Here is a 12,091-nt window from a genome sequence, read left to right on the forward strand (position 1 = left end):
GTTGTTTTATAAAAGTTACTTGGTAATGGAAGCGGGAGTGCTTGGAAAAGATATATAAATTTGGGTATAATAGACATTTTAATAAGATTTATACGACCAATCATTGATATCGGCAATTTTGAGAATTAAGTTATTGTAACTTACTTCATTTAGTAAGATGTACTGTTAGGTTTTACAGTGTACTGAATGAACAGGTGTCGAACATAAGTTAGATTTAGATTAATAATAATTAATAATTAGGGCGCAAGCCCCGACCACTGGAGAGTCATCTTAACCCCTTGGAGATGTTGTTGTTAAAAGCGTGAGTTTTCGTCACAAAGTGTGACCATGATGTGGCATCAAAGTTAAATGACTCACAATGAAAACAGGATGTTTAAGGAAGTTTTAGTTTTGTAGGAAGTCTACTCCAAAGTTCTCAACCTGACAACATCTACACAAATAAACTACACAAATGTCTTGATTTTTACATGTTTATCACTTTGATGTACTGCTTCTAGTCCATTGACCACAACAATGTCAAACTTTGTGAGAAGGGCCCTCAAGATATATATGATGAATTCTTGTGAAAACTGTCAGTTTACATTGAATGGCAGTCTGTGGCATGGTGTCAAATTTCAAGAATTTGCCATGAAACAGGAAGTTGTTATAACTGCCAATCACCACTTGATGTAACCGGATGTTAGCGACCACCACGGTTGTTAATCAGTTGTGTGCCTTAGGATCAACAGGGGTTTCAGCCTTTTAACCACAATACACCCTCTTCTAAGGCAGGCCCACCACAGGTTGATCAGACCTGAGTGTGTCCCTAACATTTGGAGTCTTTCCTCCTGATCCAGAGCTATTGGCTGCAGGGTTCTGTAGTCCATGATCTTTCCTTTATAGTCTGGCGCAGGGTTTGTCAAAGATTCCTAGCTCTCTGAGCAACCTGATGGTGGATGTTACAATAAAACCCCTGCAGTCAACCTCCACAGGGCAAACTATTGCTTCCCAGCCATGTTGCTCTGCCTCAAATGCCATGTCTGCATACAGCAAGCTTTTCCTGTCATTCGCTTTGTCAACAGCTCCTCCCAGGGTACAGTCAATTCTACGAAGTGGACAAGACGCACGTTGTTGGACCAGAGTACCAGGCCTGCTCTTAAGGTGGTAGTGACAACCTGTGATTGGACTGTAAGCCGCTGGCCTACATCCACCAGCTTTTCCCAGTCTAGGGCTTGTGCAAACTTACCACTCCTGTTCAAAACTTTTTCTCTTAGGTGGATAACGCTCCAGGAACAGGCCCTTCTTCAGATGTCTAAAATATAAATGGTTTGTATTTCCATAGCACTTTTCTAGTCTTGGTGACCATTCAAAGGGCTTTACAGTACAGTTTTACATTCACCCACTGAATCTCTCACATTTTATTACTTGCCACTGGTGTGTTTTTTACACCCAGAACATTTTGATTTTCCCAGGAGTAATAACAACTCACATGGAGACATAAAAGCTTTACAAGTGTGAAACTGGTAATTACTGAAACTCTGATATGATGTGAACACGTTAATTATCATTGTCATGAGTGTCATGGTCTTATTTTAAAACCAGAAATTTCATTTTTACAGCCCATGATTTCCGAGTTGAATTGTGTACTTGTTATAGCACTACAGTTCTCTAACAGCTGTTATGATTCTGCAGTCTGGACCTCTATGAAAAGTAACCAATAACTTTTAAGTACTGTAAACATCTGTGGCAAAGAGTGTCTGATTTACTCAGCTTTACATGTTAATTTTACACCTCACACCATGTTATTTTCTATTTGAATTAATTAAGCTGTATTTTACCAGTGCTGTAAGATTCAGATCCCAAATGTGTTTGTAGTGTGTCACAACTGATGAGTGTGTAAGTGTGAATTAAACACCATAAGTTTCCTTTGTGTTAACGTTATTTCATGCAGTTATTTATTTCTTGTTATTTTTGCCAGTAAGGTCTGCTAAGTCTGCCCACCTATATCTTTTCTTGACCTTAGAGGTAGATTGTAGATCACAATTAACTATATTTATGTCACAGCTTTAGTTACTCATTAGGTTTTAAGATATCGTAAAATTATCTTTTAAACAGTATACAGTATACAGTACTTGTGCTGAGCTCCACTACCATTGATTACACTAGTAAATTGTATTTTAATGTAAATGTGCCGACATTACTGCTTACTTTGGCTCTGGAAACAATTCCACTGTAGGTTATTTGATGTAGAATCTTTGTTACGTAAAGGATCAGAACATTTCTTAAAAAAAATTCTGAGCAGACAACTTTTAGTTCTGCCTCAACATATTAAGGATAGAAGTGCAGGAGCACACACACTCAGACACACAAAGCACTGGACTGCCCCTGAATGCCCCCTGCCCCCTGTAGAGGGCAGCACTGCCAAAACACCTCAGGCTCCATGTCTGTATCAGAGGATAGCAAACAGTGAGAGTAAGAGGGAACAAGGGAGGGGAGAGGAGAGGAGGGGTTGCAGCGACAAAAGTGTCATTTCCAGAGCGCATCAACAGATACCCTCTTCTATCCTCTACCTCCCTCATCCTCTCTGCATCACCCACTCCCCTCCCTCCCTCCCCAGCCTCAGGCCTCATCAAATTGGACTTATGGCTGTGTTGCCAGCATAAATAAGTCCCTTTGATACTTAGCGGAAGAAGTTATGACCCTCCTGGGTATGGCGAGGGACAGTGGCAGGGCGGCGTCTGGTGTTGGCTCGCCTGGCGCCCCGTGGCTCTGATCCTAACACCGATTCAGGGCACGCTCTCTTCATTACAGGCGGCCACCGGGGACTTGTTTTTTCTGCAAGATTAATGAGTGCCGCGGAAATTCTCCAGCGCATCTCGATAATTAAGTCTTTGTTTATCAAAAAACAAGTTATATTAGGAGCAGGAAATTCACAGTAATTATTCATAATCCTAACAATTCAAGTGTAGCTACCTCATTTGCCTGTGTAATTCTGCTTTTTAATTTCTTGCATATATTTGCATATTAATTTTGCCTATCGGCTGCTGCTGAGGCTCTGACGATTTTTTTTAACTTTTTTTTTTCTTCCCTGTCCTAGCTTGCTGTGATGTTTTTGTTTTATTTTTTCATGGGTGTAATGATAAATTATGATTTTTTCTAATTTGATGCATAATGAAGTAAATCCTTCCCATCCGCTTCCTCTCTGTCTCACTGATCCTTCCTCCTCGGCCTCATCAGACAACCACCCCCATCCCACCCCTCCCCCAGTCCCTTTCACCTCCACCACATTCAGCCATGTGGTCATTAGGGACAGAGAAGCCACATTTCAATGGTGTCAGAGGCTGTCGGGGGGTGAGGGAGAGGAGATCAGCAGTCATCAACCAACATGGCATTCTGTCCATCTTTCTGCTTTGACTGTCTCTCTGTGCCCTGGCACACCACCGACAGCCTCTTCTCTCCCTTTCTTTTCGTTTCATTTACTTTTCTCCTCCTCTTATCTAAATTTTCACCTCGGATTTCTTCTCTCCACTCCCTTTTTCCTATTTCTTCATATTTTCAATTCATCAGTCTCTTCATCCCCTTCCTTCCGGTCTCTTCTCTGCTGGATTTCATATTTCCTTTACTCTCCTTTCATACTCCACTTTGTCCTGATGCCCTGTACAGAGGTTTGTTTCTCTATTCATGCCCAACTTTCAGGGCTGTGTGAATATGTGAGTATGTGTGTTTAAGGCATGTTAGTATGACTGAGGATCGGCACAGAACCCTTGTCCTTGATGAAAACATCTTTGTGGTTCGCTGACATACGTTTAAGTAGGGAGTTAAACATTTGTTAAGGGCTAAGCGTCACACAAGGCTGACTGCCACTGTCATGCGGAAATTAATATTGATGATCCTAAGGCCCGTGATGCATGCTGGATGACAGAGAAAGCGTTTTGGACCCCTATTTGATGTCATCAGGATTTGTAGGGGGTGGAGCAGAATGTAGGATAGGAAACCCCCCAAAGGGTCTAGACACAGATGGAGGTTGAGGATCCAGGTAAGGTGATAATGATTCTGCTGAAGATTTGAGAAGATTGGGGTGGTGATGGATTACTCGCGTAACTGAATGACGGCTGACTGGGGAAGAGAGAAGAAGGGATTTAAAGTTTGACAGCAGCCGCATGATTTGCTGGAAGAGAATGTGGGAGAATCTTATTGGCCATTTAGAAACGCCCACAATCAGCTTATTAATAAACATATAGAGAGAGTAAGAGAATGCAGTGTGGAGATTGATTGATTTGGGAAAGTCTTCCTGATTGAACTTGTGCTGAGCTTCATTTAGAGTACACACACACACAAACCCAGTGAATGAACGGTGGCTAAATCGGACACTTAGCCACTGTTATTAAATATGGAGTGTGCTTTAAACTGATAAATACATGAGAAGACAATACAACTTAATCAATACTACACTGAATTATCCAACTGAAAAGGTTTAACTTACAGAAGACAAACCACACATGCAGAACACAATACGCATACTTTACAGACTTTAACATTAAAAACTGTTACTCATCAACTCAGAGCTCTCTTCTTTTTTTATCTCTATGATGTGGTCACCTCAAATGAGATGCTGATGTTTGTCAAGGCTAATGCTCCTCCAATTACCGCTAACACAGTGAGGAACATATCATTATCCATATAACTCCAATATAACTTCTGTTTTTTTTTTCACTAAAAGGAAATTGTGCAAATTTTGAACTGATTTTTAAACCAGTCTGGCAATATCTCAGTATCTCATGATGATTCATTTATGCTACTGATGTTTCAAAGGTCGAGGTCGACAAAAAATATTTTCTGGAAGACACTTCTAAAATATCACTGCAAATATTAACAACAATTTAAAGTTTCATTTGACCAGATTATTATTCCCCATTGTATGATTGTATCCTATTTAGAAAATAATTCATGATAACATGGTAGGAATGATGTTGCAGCCATTTCTTATATAAGAAGCTTCCATTATTTGATAATGAAATCAGTTTTTATATCATCATACTCTTATTTGTTCTGTCTGAAGACATCGTTCTCCATTCAGATCACAGCTCTCCCTGAACAACTGACATCCTTCTATCTTTCCTCCCTCTGCCAACATGCACTGTGGTCTCAAAGCCCATGTAAATGTCAAAGATTAAATATTCAGCATATTTTGGGATTAGATGCACTGGAGTAGAACCATTGCCTTTCCCCTGTATACATGCAGACATATTGTCACTCCTATTAAGCAAACTGGTGTTGATGCAAGCAATCTCTTTGGCCCCTGACCTTTGTGAACACCAGCCTGGTTCTTGTATTAGACATCTTAGATTGTGTTCTCCATCTATTTGCAGATTCTTAAAGTTCAGCAATTGTACACAATTTATGCATAACCCTGTCATTCACAGCCAACTTGACTAATGTACGAACCTCTAAATAATCATGGAGGAGGGAGTGGAGATAGAGATAGGGACATGGTGAGAAGAATCATTTAGGAAAGGTAAGGGAGAGTGGTGGGGGGTCATCTGGCAAATTTTCGACTAGATATGTGTTATTGGCTGCCGGGGACACGACCCTTGTAATTGCGAGGTGTTAAAGCATCCTGCTACCACCACAGAGGGCTGGATCCGAATCTGGGTGACACAGGGCAACACCGCAGTTCCGGGGGAGTTGGAGTTCAGGTCAAACCGGATGACACCTTGTATTCAAAGGAGGTGACATGTGAATCAAACACAGTACCAGCAAGAAATATTTACTATGCACAGACACCAAGAGCCAGCACCTTTATACCAATATTATTTCCAATAGTTTTGCCAATAGAGAGCATTATAAAATAAACTCAGTTTATTAGGTAAACCTAACCAAGACAAACACTTTAATACAACAGTCCAACAGGAAATAGAGAGGTGATGTTTGAACTTTATGGTCATTCTGGAATAATATTCAAATCAGAAACCTTGTTGTTGTGTTGTGTGTATTTGTGTATCTGGTTTTGTTGCGTATATTTGCAGCTCACTGTTTGTTCAGAGGGATGAAGATGAGTGTGCCATTTCAGGCGCTGTGCACAGAGCCTCTAGACCAGGGGTTCCCAAACTTTTCAGCCTGCAAAATAACGGTACCAGAGACTGGCGACCCCCGCTACCCTGGAGGTGGTATGTAATGTTGCACACAGCCACGCACACGCACTATTAGGCCTATGCAAACACAGGCCTTTATACAACATAAAAGAAAAACAGCCTTACAGCCATGATATTATTTAATATTGTTACAACCCTGAGGTTGTGTGGATCCCTCTCCCTCTCCCCCTCTTTGCTGTGATGCTTGGGTGTGATGTGTTGTACGATACCGAATGACAAAAGAAATACGATCAGTCACACATCAACCCAACTCTTTAACTCAACCCTTGAAGTTGCAAGTAAAACTTAACAGTGATCTTGTACACGTAAGTTGGGAACCCAATGAAAGTTGGTAAATCGTACAAAGTTTGTATTTATTTTGTGGTTTTCCAGTCTTGATGACCACTCACCACTTGCCATTCATCCATTCATGTGATGTCTTGAGGTCAGGAGCTTTTCTCTGGGAGTTTTGGCAGTGTGGGTTCAGGCAATAACAATAGCAAAGCGTTGTTTTTCAACTTAAATGCAGTGTACACAGACTTCTTTGAACAGGTTAACTTAACTCTTGCAGATATTGGGTGAAGAAAACCAAAACGGGTATTCCAATCAAAACTTTTAGCTCACTGAGTTCTTCGAAACTAAAGCATAGCTACACTATGTTACCTTCAGAACACCCTCATGACATCACATTACACACATTCATACAGTGCATCAATGTACAGCACTTTCTATATCACCCATCACTTACAAGCACAGTTTTCATATGCAATTAGGGATTCTGTGCCTTGCCATTCCATGTGCCCCTTTCGAAATTTGATCACCTGCCCCTCTAAAGGTCTCTGCACGGCCCTGCTAATTAGTTTACAACCTCTTGACACCATAGATGCACCTGTTCTGAATTCCATACCTTAACTTCTAACATGAGAACAGAGATAAAAAAGTGGACAGCATGGAAGAAAAAACAAACAATTGAGTAAAACGAAACGAAAGCCATACATTTGTTAAAATCGCAGCAGTAATAAAGATTAAGTAGAAGTTAATGGCATCCTCAGTCATGCTCGTGGAGGTAATCTCTCTTCTTTTAAATCAAAATTAGATTTGGAGGGGGGGAACAAACAGGGGGTGAGACTTTGGCGTAATATTTTAATCAAATTGTCATGAGTGAGTGGATACAATTAGGTAGGCTGTCAATCACCAAGGCAGGGACCCTATTGTTGTTCAGCTGGCAAGGAGGCTGAGGAGGATGGAGTGAGTGCCGGATAGGCCACGGATGGGAAAGGAAGGATATTAGAGAAAGGGTATCTCATCAGATGCACTGGCAACCTGACTGAACAGGCTCAAAACACAACCTCAATGAAGAAATGTTTGCTTTTGAGGGTTAGGGTTAGCAAAGTTAATGATGCTTTGCCTTGCCCAGTATGTATGGGAGATAGGGTTAATAATTCAATGACTTATTGTGGGACATATCTCCTGATGTAATTGATTTAATTGACAGAAATGTACACACAGTGAAAAATAAAACAGGTAGTTTCACTACCGTTTCAGGGGGTCTGGAGAACAAAGTGGGGGAGCTGCGGGGGGGGGGGGGGGTGAGCGAAGACGCGGAGCGAAGGTGTGATCTAATTAGCATATGAATCGGAGTGAAGCCGCTGGTACGAGCCTGCCACCACTCACCATTGGAGGAAACCACAGACCCTTGAAACGAAAAGTCACTTGTGATTGGCTGGTAGATCTGCTGCTATTGGTCACCCTGGGTCATTGCAGTACACACGTGGGTAAACCCCTCCCACACAATATTAATAACAAAAATTAATATATTGATGTTACTAATAATGTATATATTAATATAATTATTTATTAGTAAACCTTTAACAAAAGCACTGCAGTTAATTAAGACTATACATTCATTCATGTGATGCTTGATGTTATATGTGAACATATTGTACAGGGAACAAACATAAACAAGGTAGATGTGGAGTCAAAGCTTTATTTACATACAGCACAAATATTGTACAAACACAACTGGCCTAGCCAGTGAAAAACTCAGGTGAAGCTTGAAATGTCTGTTTGCAGCCTCTGGGTTCTTTGTGGGACTCTGCCTGAATCTTCTCCAGTGTGTAGACGTCTGTGGTGTGTAGCTGTGAGATCCAGTGTAGCTTCCAGTCTTATATGAAGAGTGGCACACAGGTCGGTGAGCTCCTGGCTGTGGAAGGATGGATCCATGTCGTCTGTCCCGCTTCAATCAGCTGTAAACACAATCAGTACAATTAGCACAGTTCAATGACAACATACACCTATACATGTAACTGAAAAAATATGTAATGACTCTAACCTTACCCTCTTTCTTCTCTGTCGATTCCTGAACTCCTCAATGCTGCTGCAAGGTCCAGTTGAATGTACTGGAAGCTCCTTCATAGTGTGTCTTAGAACGTCATAGTACAGGGAGTTGGAAAATAACATGAGTTTATTATTAATAAACTGAAATAGCCTCGCTGCATCACCGTTGGAAGATCCACAGCAAAAAAACACATAAACAATTCCTAAACAGTTACTGGGCGGCTGTGGCTGAGGGGTAGAGTGGTCGTCCTCCAACCTGAAGGTCGGTGGTTCGATCCCCAGTCTGAACCATCTGCATGCCGAAGTGTCCTTGGGCAAGATGCTGAACCCTGAATGGCCCCCCATAGAATAACAAAGTGCTGCAAGTAGATGCACTGTATGAATGAATGGGTGAATGTGAAACTGTACTGTAAAGCGCTTTGAGTGGTCTTCATCAGACTAGAAAAGCGCTATATAAATACAAATCCATTTACCATTTACTTACATACAATGGCTTCATTTTCCGCACTTTAAATCCGGACTTTCTGCGAGTCTCAGCCTAACGCGCAGTGACCGCCTCGTTGTGTCCTGCTCAGGCTGTGAAAACACAATGATGAAATGGATCACATAAAGTGAACCTGGAGAATGTATTTTAAACAGCACAGCACATCTATTCTTTAATCTTAGTCATCTTAATCAGTTCGTGGCGCCGCCATTTGCATCAGGTGTGAAAAGACGGAGACTTTCCAAAAAAATACAAACAGAGAAAAAAGTCACGTTGATGAAAAAACTTAACGAGAACAAACTGTTAGATTTAAGTAGTTCATACATATTATCACATGCACTAGTTCTGCTCAAGCACTCGATGCTTTATTCTTATTTTAGCAACTTTCTCGCTATCCCAAAGTTGCTGACACGCTTTTCAGATCTCACCTTAACTAAGGGACTGTGCGCCCGGCCTCGACTCGTCCACACGGGGCCCGCGGCTTTGCTTTCCAACGCACTTTTCTCTCCTCCAGGGAAACAGCGTTGTGTCAACTTCAGCAAGTTATTTACGCCGAAAACAGAGTCACTCGTTCCGACCACGCTAACAAGAGCCGCTTCATGTCTGCGGGAGACTGACGCTGCATTTACAAGGCTGGGATTGGACGAGCCCATCAGGTGATGACGCGAGCGAGTGACGTGAGGTTTCCAGACTTAAACTTCACAACTGTCCTTTTCATCTTAAAGCAGCGGTTAAAACAGCTTTTAAATTGCACCTTCATATGGGATGAGTATGTGACTGAGGACCGTTTATTCTTTCTGGTGTTAAGTAAATGTACATACATGATTCTCGCTGTTCTGGGTTTGTACCCTCATAGTTGAATGCACTTATTGTAAGTTGCCTTAGATAAAAGTGTTCAGTGTTTTAATGGAATACTGAGAAAGTTTAATAACAACAATAAGACAATTGAAGTTCAAATTATCAAGGAATTTCAGCTCTATATTGTGTCTTCTTTATATTTAAAATAATAATCAAACTGAGCAGAGATGTATGTTGTTGCCAAACAGGCGGCTGCTGTTTGGTCACTGTGCAGTCCATGGGGGATTAAATATTACACTGAAAAAGGAAATCAGTGAATCAATGAATGTTTAGTAGCAATTTTGAAAGTAGTGGTGAAAACTAAGCAATTATAATGGACATGAGAATATGGTGCTATATTTGCCAGTATTTTGGGAGGACAGATATTTTTATGTAAAGTCAGTAGAAGTTTGGAGTCTACAGGGCACAGCATCATTTCTTCCCGTTGAGGGGATTGTTGGTAGATGTGTGGTTAACACATCCACTGTGCATTTAACCAACACAAGTGAAAAAGTAACTGTAATCATGCCACTCTGCACAGTGGTTGAGATTTAGGATAGTGTTCATAGGCAATTAAGATTGAAGAGGTGGTTTGTCACTCCTGTCCAGGGAAACAGACTTACTGAGCCTCATTGTTTTGGATTATAAAAAAATGTTGAAATAAAATGCACTGTTTCAAATTTTTTTCATAGCATTGACCTTTACTCATGGTATACAATGTAATTCATTATAGCACACTCACTTACTTAAGGGAAACATTTTACGATTTCAGGTTTTATATTTATTTTGAGCCTGGTGTAGTTGGTATCTTTTAGAAAAAGGTGTTATCTGCACTGAGGGATATTATCCTGATTTGCATTTGTAAAGCTCAGAGCATTGTCATTTGCATGTGAAAGCCTCGCCTAGGCTAAGGAGCAGGGGGGTCACCTCCCAACATTCTCAGGCCTGTAAAACTGCCAGAAACTGGTACACCGCATCAATTCATGACAGTTTTCTGTGCTGCCTGCAGATTCCTGTGAACAGCCGTTAACCAAAAATTCTCCCAAAACACGGTAATTTCCCGTGCTCAATCCTCTCCGGTACTCCCTGTTCACACATGATTGCGTGTGCGTGGCCACCCACAGCTCCAACACCATCGTTAAGTTTGCCGATGACACCACTGTCATAGGCCTGATCACCGGCGACAATGAGAAGGCCTACGGAGAGGAGGTCAGAGCCCTGACATCTTGGTGCCAGGACAACAACCTCCATCTCAATTTCGGAAAAAATAAGGAGCTGATCGTGGACTACAGGAAGAGACGATGAGATGAACAAGCCCTCCTCTCAATCAACGGGACTACGGTGGAGCGAGTCAGCAGCTTCACATTCCTCGGGGTCCACATCAGTGATGACCTGACCTGGACCCATCACACAGACTCCATTAGTAAGATGGCCAGACAGTGGCTCTTCTTCCTCCGCAGGCTGCGGAAGCTCCACATGGATGCCAGGATTCTCTGCAACTTCTATAGGTGCACAAAAGAGAGCATCCTGACTGGCTGCATCACCGCCTGGTATGGCAGCTGCACCGCCCTGAACCGTAAGGCTCTACAGCGGGTGGTAAAGTCTGCCCAACACATCACAAGGTCGGCGCTACCATCCATGGAGGACCTCTACACCCAGCGGTGTAGGTGGAGGACCAAACAGATCATCAAAGCCCCCTGTTCACCCCAGCCGTAAACATTTTTGACTGCTGCCGTCTGCAGCACTATTGTTTTTCTTTTTTTTCTTCAGGTGTATATACTGTATATATTTTAGATATGTATATTTTATTTCTATTTACATTTTTTTTTGTATTCTATTCTATCCTATTTTATTTACATTTGTTTTGTCTGCTTTTAATATTCTGAGCATTTTCATAAGAGAGCCTGTGACCCAAGCATTTAATTGTAAGCAACTGCTTAATGTAATCGTTGTGTACATGACAGTAAACTCTTGAATCTTGAATCTCTTCCACAGTCTAATCCTAAAAGTTCACCAGAAGTGGCTAAGCTAGCGGATGTTAGCATTTCAGTCCCTGAATGCACCTCGCCGGATGATATCAGAGGACATTAAGGCTAGAAACATGTGTAAATGTAAATGACGGTGATGACGATATAGTTAATTACAACTTGTGAATTCAGTGGTGGACCTTGGCAATATGCATGCATGAATGTGGGGGCAGAGCAGTGAAGGGAGGGTTATATTTGTTTTAAAATATTAGGTTGTTCTGCAGAATTACTAACTCCACCTTTAATCAAAACACTTTAACTTATTAGCGACATTTATTTAAGTTGGGTATATTTGT

General features: G+C 41.4%; 1 pseudogene; it reads left to right on the top strand.

Moving 5' to 3' along the window:
• The window catches only part of LOC133015653 (uncharacterized protein K02A2.6-like), an 85,045-nt pseudogene that overhangs the window by 14,336 nt on the left and 58,618 nt on the right, over positions 1–12,091 (top strand).

The sequence above is a fragment of the Limanda limanda genome, chromosome 12 (genome assembly GCF_963576545.1).
Source record: "Limanda limanda chromosome 12, fLimLim1.1, whole genome shotgun sequence".
Taxonomy (NCBI): domain Eukaryota; kingdom Metazoa; phylum Chordata; class Actinopteri; order Pleuronectiformes; family Pleuronectidae; genus Limanda; species Limanda limanda.